Source organism: Podarcis muralis, chromosome 14 (assembly GCF_964188315.1).
Source record: "Podarcis muralis chromosome 14, rPodMur119.hap1.1, whole genome shotgun sequence".
Taxonomy (NCBI): Eukaryota; Metazoa; Chordata; class Lepidosauria; order Squamata; family Lacertidae; genus Podarcis; species Podarcis muralis.
Genome location: NC_135668.1, coordinates 44,580,336 through 44,591,508, shown reverse-complemented (window position 1 = coordinate 44,591,508; position 11,173 = coordinate 44,580,336). Strand labels below are relative to the sequence as shown.

Sequence of the window (11,173 nt, the reverse complement as noted above, 5' to 3'; positions counted from 1 at the left end):
CTCTATAAGACTCACTTTTTCCCTCCTAAAAAGTAAGGGGAAATGTGTGTGCGTCTTATGGAGCGAATGCAGGCTGTGCAGCTATCGCAGAAGCCAGAACAGCAGGAGGGGTTGCTACTTTCACTGCACAGCGATCCTTCTTGCTGTTCTGGCTTCTGAGATTCAGAGTATTTTTTTTCTTGTTTTCCTCCTCCAAAAACTAGGTGTGTCTTGTGGTCTGGTGCATCTTATAGAGCGAAAAATACGGTAATTGATAATGCCTCCCCCCACCCATTCACATTGAATTTCCTTCCATTGAACTGAGAGGAAATAACATAATGACAAGTCCGCTAAACCTTTTGGTGCAGCAAAATTGTGGCTGGGTCCCAATGTGCTGCATCGCAGTCCAGACGAAGCCCCGTTTCTTGCGTGGCTCCCTGGCCAGCAAGGCAGCCTAGCCTTGTCTTGCCAGTCAGGCCTTGTATTCAGACTTACTCAAATTCAGCCAATCTGGGGCAGGCAAATTGGCTTACGCCCTGTGGGTTTGCCTACCTCATAGCAATCGTCACAACTTTGGCATTGGGAAAGCCTTAGTATTGGTTGGAGGGGAGGTTGTAACCTCAACCTGCCCCTCCAAATTATGGGTATCCAGTTAAAGGAATCTGGGAGTTGCTTCTGTCCAGGTGGCCAGGCAGCGGCTGGAGCCACAGCACACCTAAAAATGGCGATCCCACAGTGGGCGCTTCTAGTTGATGTAAGTCATAGGCCCCCCCCTCCTGCTGTCGGGTTGACCTAGGTTTTACTTCCAGCCAGTGGGCCTGGAAGTTCATGGTGTTACCCAATGCCTATGCCAAACCTCTGACACCTGTCAATCAAAAAAGTTGTGGCCTTATTTGATCCCAATACACTGTCTTGTCTGTTATTGTTGGTCGGTAGCACACAATGTAATTTATTTAATTAACTGTGTAAGCGAAATAATTTTGCCATAGCATGTGGTGGGATGAATAGATTAATTTTTGGCAGGAGGTGAACTGCCGTGGAACAGAAACAGTGCTGTATACGATGGATACGGAGCAGAAAGGAAAACAATGCCTTCTTACTATTGGTACTGTTATTCTGTGCTTCTTAAACATACCCATTAAGTAGCACCCTTTTCCATCTGTGGCCATGCCCCATTTTTCTACTGGCTGGGGGCAGAACACTTCTCACACATCTGACAAAGAGAGCACTAGTCCATGAAAGCAAAATTCTGCAACAAGAACATGGTTGGACTACAAGGTACCACCAGAGCATTGATTCTGCTGCAAAAAGGGCTGACATAGCTACCTTAAACAATTCAGGTAGAAAAAGCGGGGGGGGGGGGAGGATATGCACCCCTCCTACTGGATGTACTCTAAATCACACCACACCCTTTATAGCAAATCTTAGAGCAGACATGGCGCAGGTCTAGCGCCATAATGTCTTTCTCTCCCTAAGAGGCAATTAGATGCAATTCATTACCAAATTGGGAAGTAACGTCTAAATTAGACACTTTTTCCATCTTTGGGCAGAAATTGAATCCCCCCCCCCCCCGCATTAGATGTTGTTTTCCAATTTTAAGAGCATGCTGTTTCACATTCAAAGATACCTTTTGGCCAAAACAAAAGAATCTCACGAACATGAAACTTGATGCCCTCAACTTGCTGTGCCTCACCGAGTCTGGACAGGGGTCTAAATGAATTTGTAGTGTGAATATATTGCTGATTCATTTTTGTGGCTGTCTGTAGGGCAGGAGGAATTTTGCTTGTTGACGTTTGATTGAAACCTGCATTAGCTGCCAGCGCCCACACGAACCGGAAAAAAAGAACTTAAAGGCAAGTGAGAGATTGACTGTAGACATGTACATCTGATCTGACTGATTTTCACACTTCCCTAGATTTAACTAAGAGCTGCTTTCACAGAAGCTCTGGCAAACCCATGCCCTTTCTAAATAAAATTATGAACAAATTGCAAATGCATGTGTGACCACATGGAATACAAATAAGGAGACTGCTTGTGAAATTCCTTCCATTAACTATAATTTCATTTATTTAAGGTTTCCTTTTTAATATTCTTCCTTTCCACAAAATGTGCCCGAGGCAGCTTACAATCAATGTGGAACAATTTAAACAAATCAATATATAAAAAAATGCTAGAATAAGCCACCTGTAAGATAAGGAAACAGCCTAAATGAACAATTGGCAGCAGCAAAAGGCACAAAGTGTGTCTTACATTTGATACTAAACAGATTAAATCTATGAAGCAATTAACAAGATAGCAATTCAGTGGAGGAGGGGAACTAGGCAGCCAATGGAAGAACAACCACTGAGAAAATCCTCTCTGCAACAGCCATTGGCTAAACTACAGGTTACCAGGGCCAGCTCTAGATTCTGGGTAGTCCTTAGGCATTTACAACCCACATTTCTTGCATTGTGAAACCCAAAGCACCATACCTGTAGTTCCCAGGCAGTCACTCTTCTAGGCAATGACCAGAGAAGCTTTAGCAAGGCTGTGGCCTCAGGCTTTATTGGGGTGGGGGAATACCAAGAGAAAAAGAGGTGGCAGAAAACGAGAGAGAAACAAGTGGCCTCATCCCCCCCCCTACTAATCCCACCCTCTTTTGGCTTTAACCCTGTCCACAATTGGCCTGCAGTCCCTGATGGGTTATCCCCAAGGGAAAATACAGCCCTTGACAGGGGTGGAATCTACACACATATAAAAAATGCTGTGAAAATGCTTAAAAAAAAGTTTTGAAAAATACATTGAATTTGTCATAGCTCACTGTCGCCATCTAGTGTCACATTTGTATATTGCATGTCTTTCACATAAGCCCTCTCTGTCCAAAATTCCTGGGTGCCAGCTTGATTGTATGTGAAGCTGTGCACAAGTTTTCCTACCTGGAGATAATCCTCATGCAGAAAAAAGTCACCTAGTAGTAATTAGAAATGTGTGTTTGCGCCCTTGGAAAGTATGACTGTTTGGAATCAGATTATGGCAATGACTGCAGTGCTGGCATTTTGTTAATGGATCAACGTCTCCTTTTGTTTCTTTAGTTTGCATAGTTTGATTAAGAGACCAAAGTATGAATGAAAGAAAGGCAGATAATTCTCTTTATAGAGATTGCACTGTGTGGAAACTATGGCTTTCTGAGTTAATCAAGCATCCCTGAAGAGCTGCCAACATTCATTTTCCTTGTAATGCCCATTAGAATGCAAGAGGAAGCAGACGACACATCATGGCCAAACACCTGACGTTCTGGCATTGTGAATGTAACGGGGTGAAGAAATAATTCTCTCATCATCAGTCACTAACAAAAGCAGTACAGGAAGAAAGATAGAAGGAAAGTGGGATGTAAGGATGGAGGCAGAATTCAAGGCTATATTGCACATTTTGGGCATTTTTTAAATTTACGTAAGTTGTTGAACTCCAACACCCATCAACCCCAGCCAGTGTTGTCAGAGCTCAGGGATGATGGGATTCCAAAAATATCTGGAGGGCCAGAGGTTCCCAAGTAGGGCTGTAGACTTTTCTAAAATGGAGCCATGGGGATGTGATTTTCTTTCCCAGGCAGAGAGTCTTCGGGAAAGTTTTTCCAGAGAAATGAGACCAAGCTGACAGGGTTGGGGAGGGGAGGGGGTGGAGAACCTTCCATGAATCAGCCCAACTCACATTGTAATTCAGGGTACACACAGCGCCAGCGGACACTCCTACAGAATAAGTCCATCAGCTGCCTTAATGCCCATGTTCTTCATAAGTATTCTTCAAACCTGCTATTGGCAAAAACAGAAATGAAGTATCCTCTAAAAGGTTTACTAATGAAAAGAAACAGGCTTTCATTTTGAAAAAAAAAAATCCATACTCAATCCAAGATTACAAAACATATAGAGGAAGAATTAATAGGAATAGCCTATGAAAAGTATAGCATGGACACGATGAATTCATGATGAAATCCCTGGCATAGTGAAGAGGAATCAGGGCCGGCTCAAGACATTTTGCCACCTGAGGTGGACCCCAAAATGGCGCTTGTTCCCTGCCAGGGAAGAAGAGGTGAGGGAAGATCTGTACCAGGAACAAAGGAGGCGGGGGAAGAAAGATCAACTGCTGTCCCTGTGGATCCTGCCACCTGATGTGGCCACCTCACCTTTGCCTCATGGATGGATCTGCCTTGAGGGGAATGCAGGCGAGCATAGTTCCAGGACTTTTTTCAGAGCAGGAGCAATGATGAAGTGATAGCAAGGCTTTCAAATTCTTTTGAAAAACTAGAGGGTCTCAGCTTTTAAAAAAAATTAAAATCACCCCCACTCCCCAGGTGGCAGCCCTTTCACCAAACCAGCCCAGTGAGAATTGCCCCTGTTCAGAAACCATGGGACACTGGGGTCATACCCACACCATACATTTAAAGCACATGGTTTCCCCCCCCAAAATCCTGAGAAGTATAGCTTGCCATCGCAGAGCTGCAATTCCCAGCACCCTTAAAACATTGCAACAGTTTCCAGGATCCCTTGGGGGAAACTGTGTGAATTAGATGTATGGTACTGATGTGTCCTAAGGGTCAGTAGGAAAAGGAAAAAGGAAAATTGGGAGTGTGAGGAGGGGAGAGGGAGAGTTGAGTGTCCTCATCAGCTGATGAATGAAGATTAAACCTTGCCGCCTAAGCTGTGTGGCCCTGTTCCCTCAGCACAGCCATTGGAGGATTACACCCTGCCCTACCTATCAGTCAATGTCATCAGTGATGTCAGGTGGGTGTGGCTTTAGGGGGGAAATGGCTTGGAGCGCCAAATTGGACTTCTTAGCAGGCCATGATTGGTCTCCACATACTGGAGCTTTCTCGGCTCTATGCTAGAAGGTAAATAAAATTTTTGCTTGGGGTTCCCTAGTATTTGCTAGTAGCAGGCTGAAGCCTTCAGCAGGCATCTGAGCAAAAATCCAGCTTTATTAGCCCATCTGTGCCCTAAATCTTTCTCCCTAAATTTCAGGGTTAGACATTTCAAAACAGTGCCTCAAACGCGGCAAATGACACAAACTAGAACACAAAGGCCTTTTCCAAAAAGAACAAAGCTCTTTTGAAGGCAGCTGAAATTGTCAATGCTAAATTAAAAATTAAAAATCCATTCCGTGGGCTGAAGAGAGATGGTGAGTCTGCCAGACAGCCCTTAGGGCGATGAAGTTAAAAAAAATAAAAAATCTTTCCACTCCAGCTATAAAGCTCTCTTTCGTAATATATTTATCGCGTCACGAAATATATAGCTGACTTGCATGAATACGTTGCATGGGTATCGTTTTCTTTGGCAGCATCTATGTGAAAACAGCTTGGATGAGTAATAATGAAACCTGTGGAAAAAAATCTGGTTCCTTTACTGCCTAATTATTGATGGGCATCAAAAGCAGCAGGCTGGTGTGTGCGGTGTTTTTTTAAAGGATTTTTCCTCCCTCAATCCAATAAACAACTGATGCATGCTGTTTGCACAAAATTAAGAGTTATATGCTCATAAACATATAAACATCAGCTGTATTTTTCAAGCAGTGTGTTTAATACGTATTAAATTGAAGTTTTATCTTTGCTTAGCACTAAGATGACAAAGCAAAATGTGGGCAACAGTGAAGGCTGTTGGTGCTAATATTAGACAATCCGTCCATCTCCACCATGCGCTTGGCCTCACCAAGCAAAAAGAATGTGCCATATCTCATATTGCCCATGTTAGACTTCTCCGCAATTGTATTGACCTCGCCTGTCAAAGCAAAAGACATATGGCTTTAATACCGAACAACACTTCGTTCTCATAACAAAGCTCTGTTGCACGTACCGCACACTAGTGCTCAATAGCCAGGAAAGTTGAACTCGGTCCTGCTGTTTAGCACTTAGCTCTCCTCACTGGCTGGCTGACACATGTCAGAACTTCAAAGCTCGGTCATAAACTATAAGCCACAATCTTGGTGTAATCAGCAGCAAAATCCCCGTTGGCTGTAAATGTGAAAGTCCAGGGGTTGTAAGCAATGTTTCTGCACAAGCTAACCTTATCATCCAGTCCTTGCAGGGTGCTTCAGCCACGGACAGAGATTGGCTTCGGATCAGTGTAGTCTGCACCAATGGTGCCATTATTTCAACCTTAGTACTTGAGGCCTGCAAAAAGTCACATCAAAGGGAGGAATTCACTTTGAGGCTTGCAGATAGTCCACAATGTTTTTGGCGAGTGTCAGAATCAGGTTCTGCCCTAACAAAATGTGGTTCAACTCATGTTTGGATCTTGCCAACATAGATTTGCTTTAAAAAAATTCCTTATAGGAAGAGCTGTGTGAAGCTCTCCTAACAAAGGAAACGTTAATACCTTACATTTTAAGTAGTATTATACCACTTTAGTAGTCGTGGAGATTCCTGAGAACTTTCAGATTCTTAAGGGTGCTGAGAATCGTAGCTTTGCAAGTTCAGCACCTTGAGCAAACTGCAGTTTCCAGAATTCTCCATGACTGCTAAAGTGACATAGGTGCTTTAAATGTATGGTGCAGATGGAACTGGAAAGAAGACTTGACTATGAATGGGTGTGGGCTTGTTACTGTTAGCCACTAGAGGGCAGGCAGAGTTAACCTTAGCTGAGTCTCAGCCCCAGGATCAATACCAAAGATCAGCACTTTGATATCAGGCAAGTGCTGTACTTTTTGGGGGGAGCTGCTAAAGATTTCTTTTGTTTAAGTGAGCCTACCCAGACACCTACATTTGACATGTATTTTAATATGTACATATTATTTTACAACGCATATTTTTTAAACTGCTGGCTTTATTGGTAATTTTATTGTATATTTTATATTTTATGTAAGCTGCTTAGAGAATTTGATGATTAAGCTGCATATAAATCCTGTTAAGAAATTATAACAAAAGAATAAAAACAACCTTTCTCTTTATTCGTGTTCCACCAGCAACTGAAGTCACTCATTTTTAAACAAGCTTTTTAATTCTGTTGCAGCTTAATGTATATATTGTTAGTTCTGCTCTTTATGTGTTGCTGTTTCTAGTTTGGTAATTTGGGTTTTAATGGTTCGATAATTTTTGCATATACATTTGTTGGCTGCTGCAAGGAGCTTCTTTGTGGAGGGAGAAGTGGGATATGGATTTTTAAAAATGAAAATGAGCAATTAATCAGGTAGTCCCTCATTCAGATCTCTCCCCTGCCTTGAACTGAGTATACAAGTGGGGCCTGCAACAAAATGTTGCATTGTGGAGCACTGCTGCCCAAAATTCCAGCTGTTCCCTTCCCTGTTGTGCTCCAGAAGATTCTCTCAAAGCCTGGGGTCTCAGTCCAATGAGGTAAAAGCCTTTTACCAAAACACTTGTCCAAGAAAGTACAGTCCAATGTACAGCATAGTCTCAGTTAAGCCAAGCCCAATCACCTTATATTCTGTGGCCTCCTAAACCACATTCTAGCTCAGGTATACCCAAACTCAGCCCTCCAGATGTTTTGGGACTACAACTCCCATCATCCCTGACCACTGGTCATATTAGCTAGGGATGATGGGAGTTGTAGTCCCAAAACATCTGGCGAGCTGAGTTTGGGGATGCCTGTTCTAGCTTCAGCTGCTTGGTAGTAAATAAGTTCTAGGGACTGCTCATTCACAAGTAGACCCCTTACTCATGAGCCACATGATGACTCAAAGTCTGTAGACATATGTTGTGTCATGGCTCTTTGGATTGGACTCTGGGCCTTTTGGCACCAATCTTCTCAGAGACTGAGGGGTGGCTCTTCCTCCTCCTCCTCTGACAAAGTTCTTCAGCAGGTCTCAACCTTTGACAGCTCCACAGGAAGATTCTCAGCACTGGTGCCAGGAGGCCCTGCCTGTTGCTCAAGGTTCTTGCCCTGTGAAGCGTCTGGTTTGTCCTCCAAGGACTCAGTGTCTGGCACCAGCTCAGGGCTAGGCAGGATGGCCCCACCCCTGATTTTCCGCCCTGCACAAAACAGCCAGTCAGAATTTACACTGGGCTATTTTGAGGGTTCGTTCTATAGGACTAAACTTTTTTTTGATACTTCTGCAAACTTCTAGTACCTCTTCTGCTGCCTCCCTCTAATGGACAGATGTAGCCAATCTTGCTGTGTAAGTAATGACATTCACAGCCTGGACATTAGAAAAAGAGGGAACAATTAACCAACATGCTATTATTCTTCCCAAGAATTATGACCCAAATCTGTACCTCTCTTTTTTTGTTGTGGGAGAAGTTCAATTTTCATTTTTATTCTCTGTATTTCCTTCCTTCTTTCTCTATTTCCTTGTTTCAGGGATTCCCATACTGTGTGACTCATAGACCACCAGTTGGTCCATGAGCTTCATTCAGGTGGTTCATGGAGTGTTGGTGAAAATACCATTAAAAATCATGCAGCATCTACTGAAGTGCTTTACCATTGATACAACAAGCAGAAAAATCATTAAGTGGTCCACCGAGAGCAATTGTAAAGTGATCTGTGGGGATGGAAATGGGAGGGTGGGAACCCCTGCCTCATTTCTTACATGGTTTTGAATTGTATGGTTTTGATTAAATACGTTTTTAAAAAGCAATATTAAAAAATGATTAACAAGCATTATTATGTTTCAATAAGGAAGGCAGTGAGAAAAAACGCTCAATTTTTATAACATATTGGAATAATAAGGATTCAGCCTTAAGAATATTGGGAATGTTATAAAGGAGGTGTTGGTATGAATAAGACTTTAGCACTGGGTGGTTAATAATGTATCTGGTTAGCGATATAATAGCTTCAAATTTGAAAAACAAAACAAAAACAAAGGCAGGGAATTAATTTGGGAGTAGGAGGGTGGAAATTTCTTATCATCATTGCATTTGAAGCTATAGAAAAAGTTTGTACAAAGCATTTGCGGAATTTAAAAAAATGCAAATGAAAAATTATTATTATTTAACTGCTACATCGCCATTCCTCTCACAGTGCAGAGCAACATGGCAACACAACTTGATTACTGCAATGTGCTCTATGTGTGGCTACCCTTGAGCCTGGTCTGGAGGCTCCAGCTACATTGTGCGCCCAATTTTATGGAACTCCTTTCCAGTTGATGTCTGGCAGGCCTTCCTCCCTTATGGCACCTGTTGAAGACCTTTTTATTCCAGCGGGCATAGCTGCTAACTTCCTGGGGCCCTGGGTGCCTAAGCACCCACAAAATTCCCCATGAAGGGGCAGGGCACCCACAAATTTCAGTGCCAGGGCCATGCACGCTGCATGGCACCCATGGGTCCAGGTACCCACAATCGCAGGGCCAAGCTGACACTCTTGCCAGCAAACATTTTATGTTTGGTTTTGTCGTTACAACTGATGTTTACTTTAGGGGCACTGTATCTTTGTAAACTATTTCGAGATGACTGCGGTTCAGAGATACATGAAGGTTTTAAATAAATAAATCAAATGAATAACAATCACTTGCAAAAACTGCAGGACCATGGCAAGTCACTACTTCTCAGCCCAGTCTGCCTTACAGCGTTGGGGCGAAGTGTTGGTGGGAATCTATTTATGCTATCTTGAGCACCACAGAAGAAAGTCATGTTGTATACAGTGGTACCTCAGGTTAAGTACTTAATTCGTTCCGGAGGTCCATTCTTAACCTGAAACTGTTCTTAACCTGAAGACCACTTTAGCTAATGGGGCCTCCCGCTGCTGCTGCGCCACCAGAGCCTGATTTCTGTTCTTATCCTGAAGCAAAGTACTTAACCTGAAGCACTATTTCTGGGTTAGTGGAGTATGTAACCTGAAGCGTATGTAACCCGAAGCATATGTAACCCGAGGTACCACTGTAAAGTAATAAATATGAAATATAAAAGGTGTAGTTTCTTCTCACACATCACTGCACAGCACATCTCTTGGGTCATTGTCCCTGAAGGTAAAGGTAAAGGTACCCCTGCCCGTACGAGCCAGTCTTGACAGACTCTAGGGTTGTGCGCCCATCTCACTTAAGAGGCCGGGGGCCAGCGCTGTCCGGAGACACTTCCGGGTCACGTGGCCAGCGTGACAAAGCTGCATCTGGTGAGCCAGCGCAGCACACTGAAACGCCGTTTACCTTCCCGCTAGTAAGCGGTCCCTATTTATCTACTTGCACCCGGGGGTGCTTTCGAACTGCTAGGTTGGCAGGCGCTGGGACCGAGCAACGGGAGCGCACCCCGCCGCGGGGATTCGAACCGCCGACCTTTCAATCGGCAAGCCCTAGGCGCTGAGGCTTTTACCCACAGCGCCATCCGCGTCCCATCATTGTCCCTGAAGGGTGCTTTAAATGTGCCCAGACTTACCACAGCTCAGTCTCAAATAGTATTGCATTATAACAAAGAAAATGCCTCTGAGCAATGTGCAGAGTGCTTGCTTTTACATTTCAATCCTACCCTTCCTTTTTTATTAAAAAAGCACACATTCTCCCACTTTTATTCTCACAACAGCCTTGTGAGGTAGGTTAAGAAGATGAGTTAGACTAGCAGAAGATAATGTACAAGTGCTGTGACGCTGAGGAGTGACTTGCGCCCAGCTTTTCCCAGTTTTATTTATTACATTGCTACCCCACCTTTCCTCCAAAGAGCTCGAGGTGGCACACATGGCTCTCATCCTCACAACAACCTTGTGAGGTAGGCTAAGAGGAGAGGCTGGTGAGCTCCATGGATAAGTGAGGGGATTTGAACCCTGGTCTCCCAGGTCCTAGTCTAGAACTGTTCTTCTTTGGTGATCACTCGTAGCAGAGTAAGATTGTTAAACCGTGTTTATGGAAGACAATGAGTCTGTAAGTGACTGTAGCCACTACACGACACTGCCCACCACACATTATTATTATTATTATTTCACTGTTTCAACCCACATGCGAGAGAAGAGCTGCGACGGGCTTTGAGCCCAGACACCTCTCCTTCAGGTTAGATGAATGAGCGAAAGCTTCTCCTCAGGGAATAAAAGCGAAATAAGCTTTCGCGCCTTTTCTCCCGCGCTTTGCTTCGCGCCAAAAAACCGCGCGCCCCCGCCCCCCAGCGAGCACGCGCCTTTCCCCATCCTCCTCGCGCGCTTCCCTCGTTCTCTCCCAAGCGGGAAACGAATGAGGAAGCTTCCCGCCTTCTCTCTCCTTCTCTCTCCTTCTCTCTCTCTCTCTCTCCACTCTTCGACCCGCCCCGCCGGCCAAGAGCTGAGAAGGCGTCACGCGGGCTTCCGAACCGACCGAC

At 44.1% G+C, this 11,173-nt stretch overlaps 1 long non-coding RNA gene across 1 annotated transcript; it reads right to left on the bottom strand.

Moving 5' to 3' along the window:
- Window positions 1-5,551: 5,551 nt before the first annotated feature.
- Window positions 5,552-11,072, bottom strand: LOC114584902 (uncharacterized). Its single transcript, XR_003703751.2, has 3 exons — window positions 10,822-11,072; window positions 6,012-6,118; window positions 5,552-5,726 (listed from the first exon to the last, which is right to left on the bottom strand). It is a non-coding gene; the product is annotated as an uncharacterized LOC114584902 (long non-coding RNA).
- Between the last annotated feature and the right edge of the window lie 101 nt (window positions 11,073-11,173).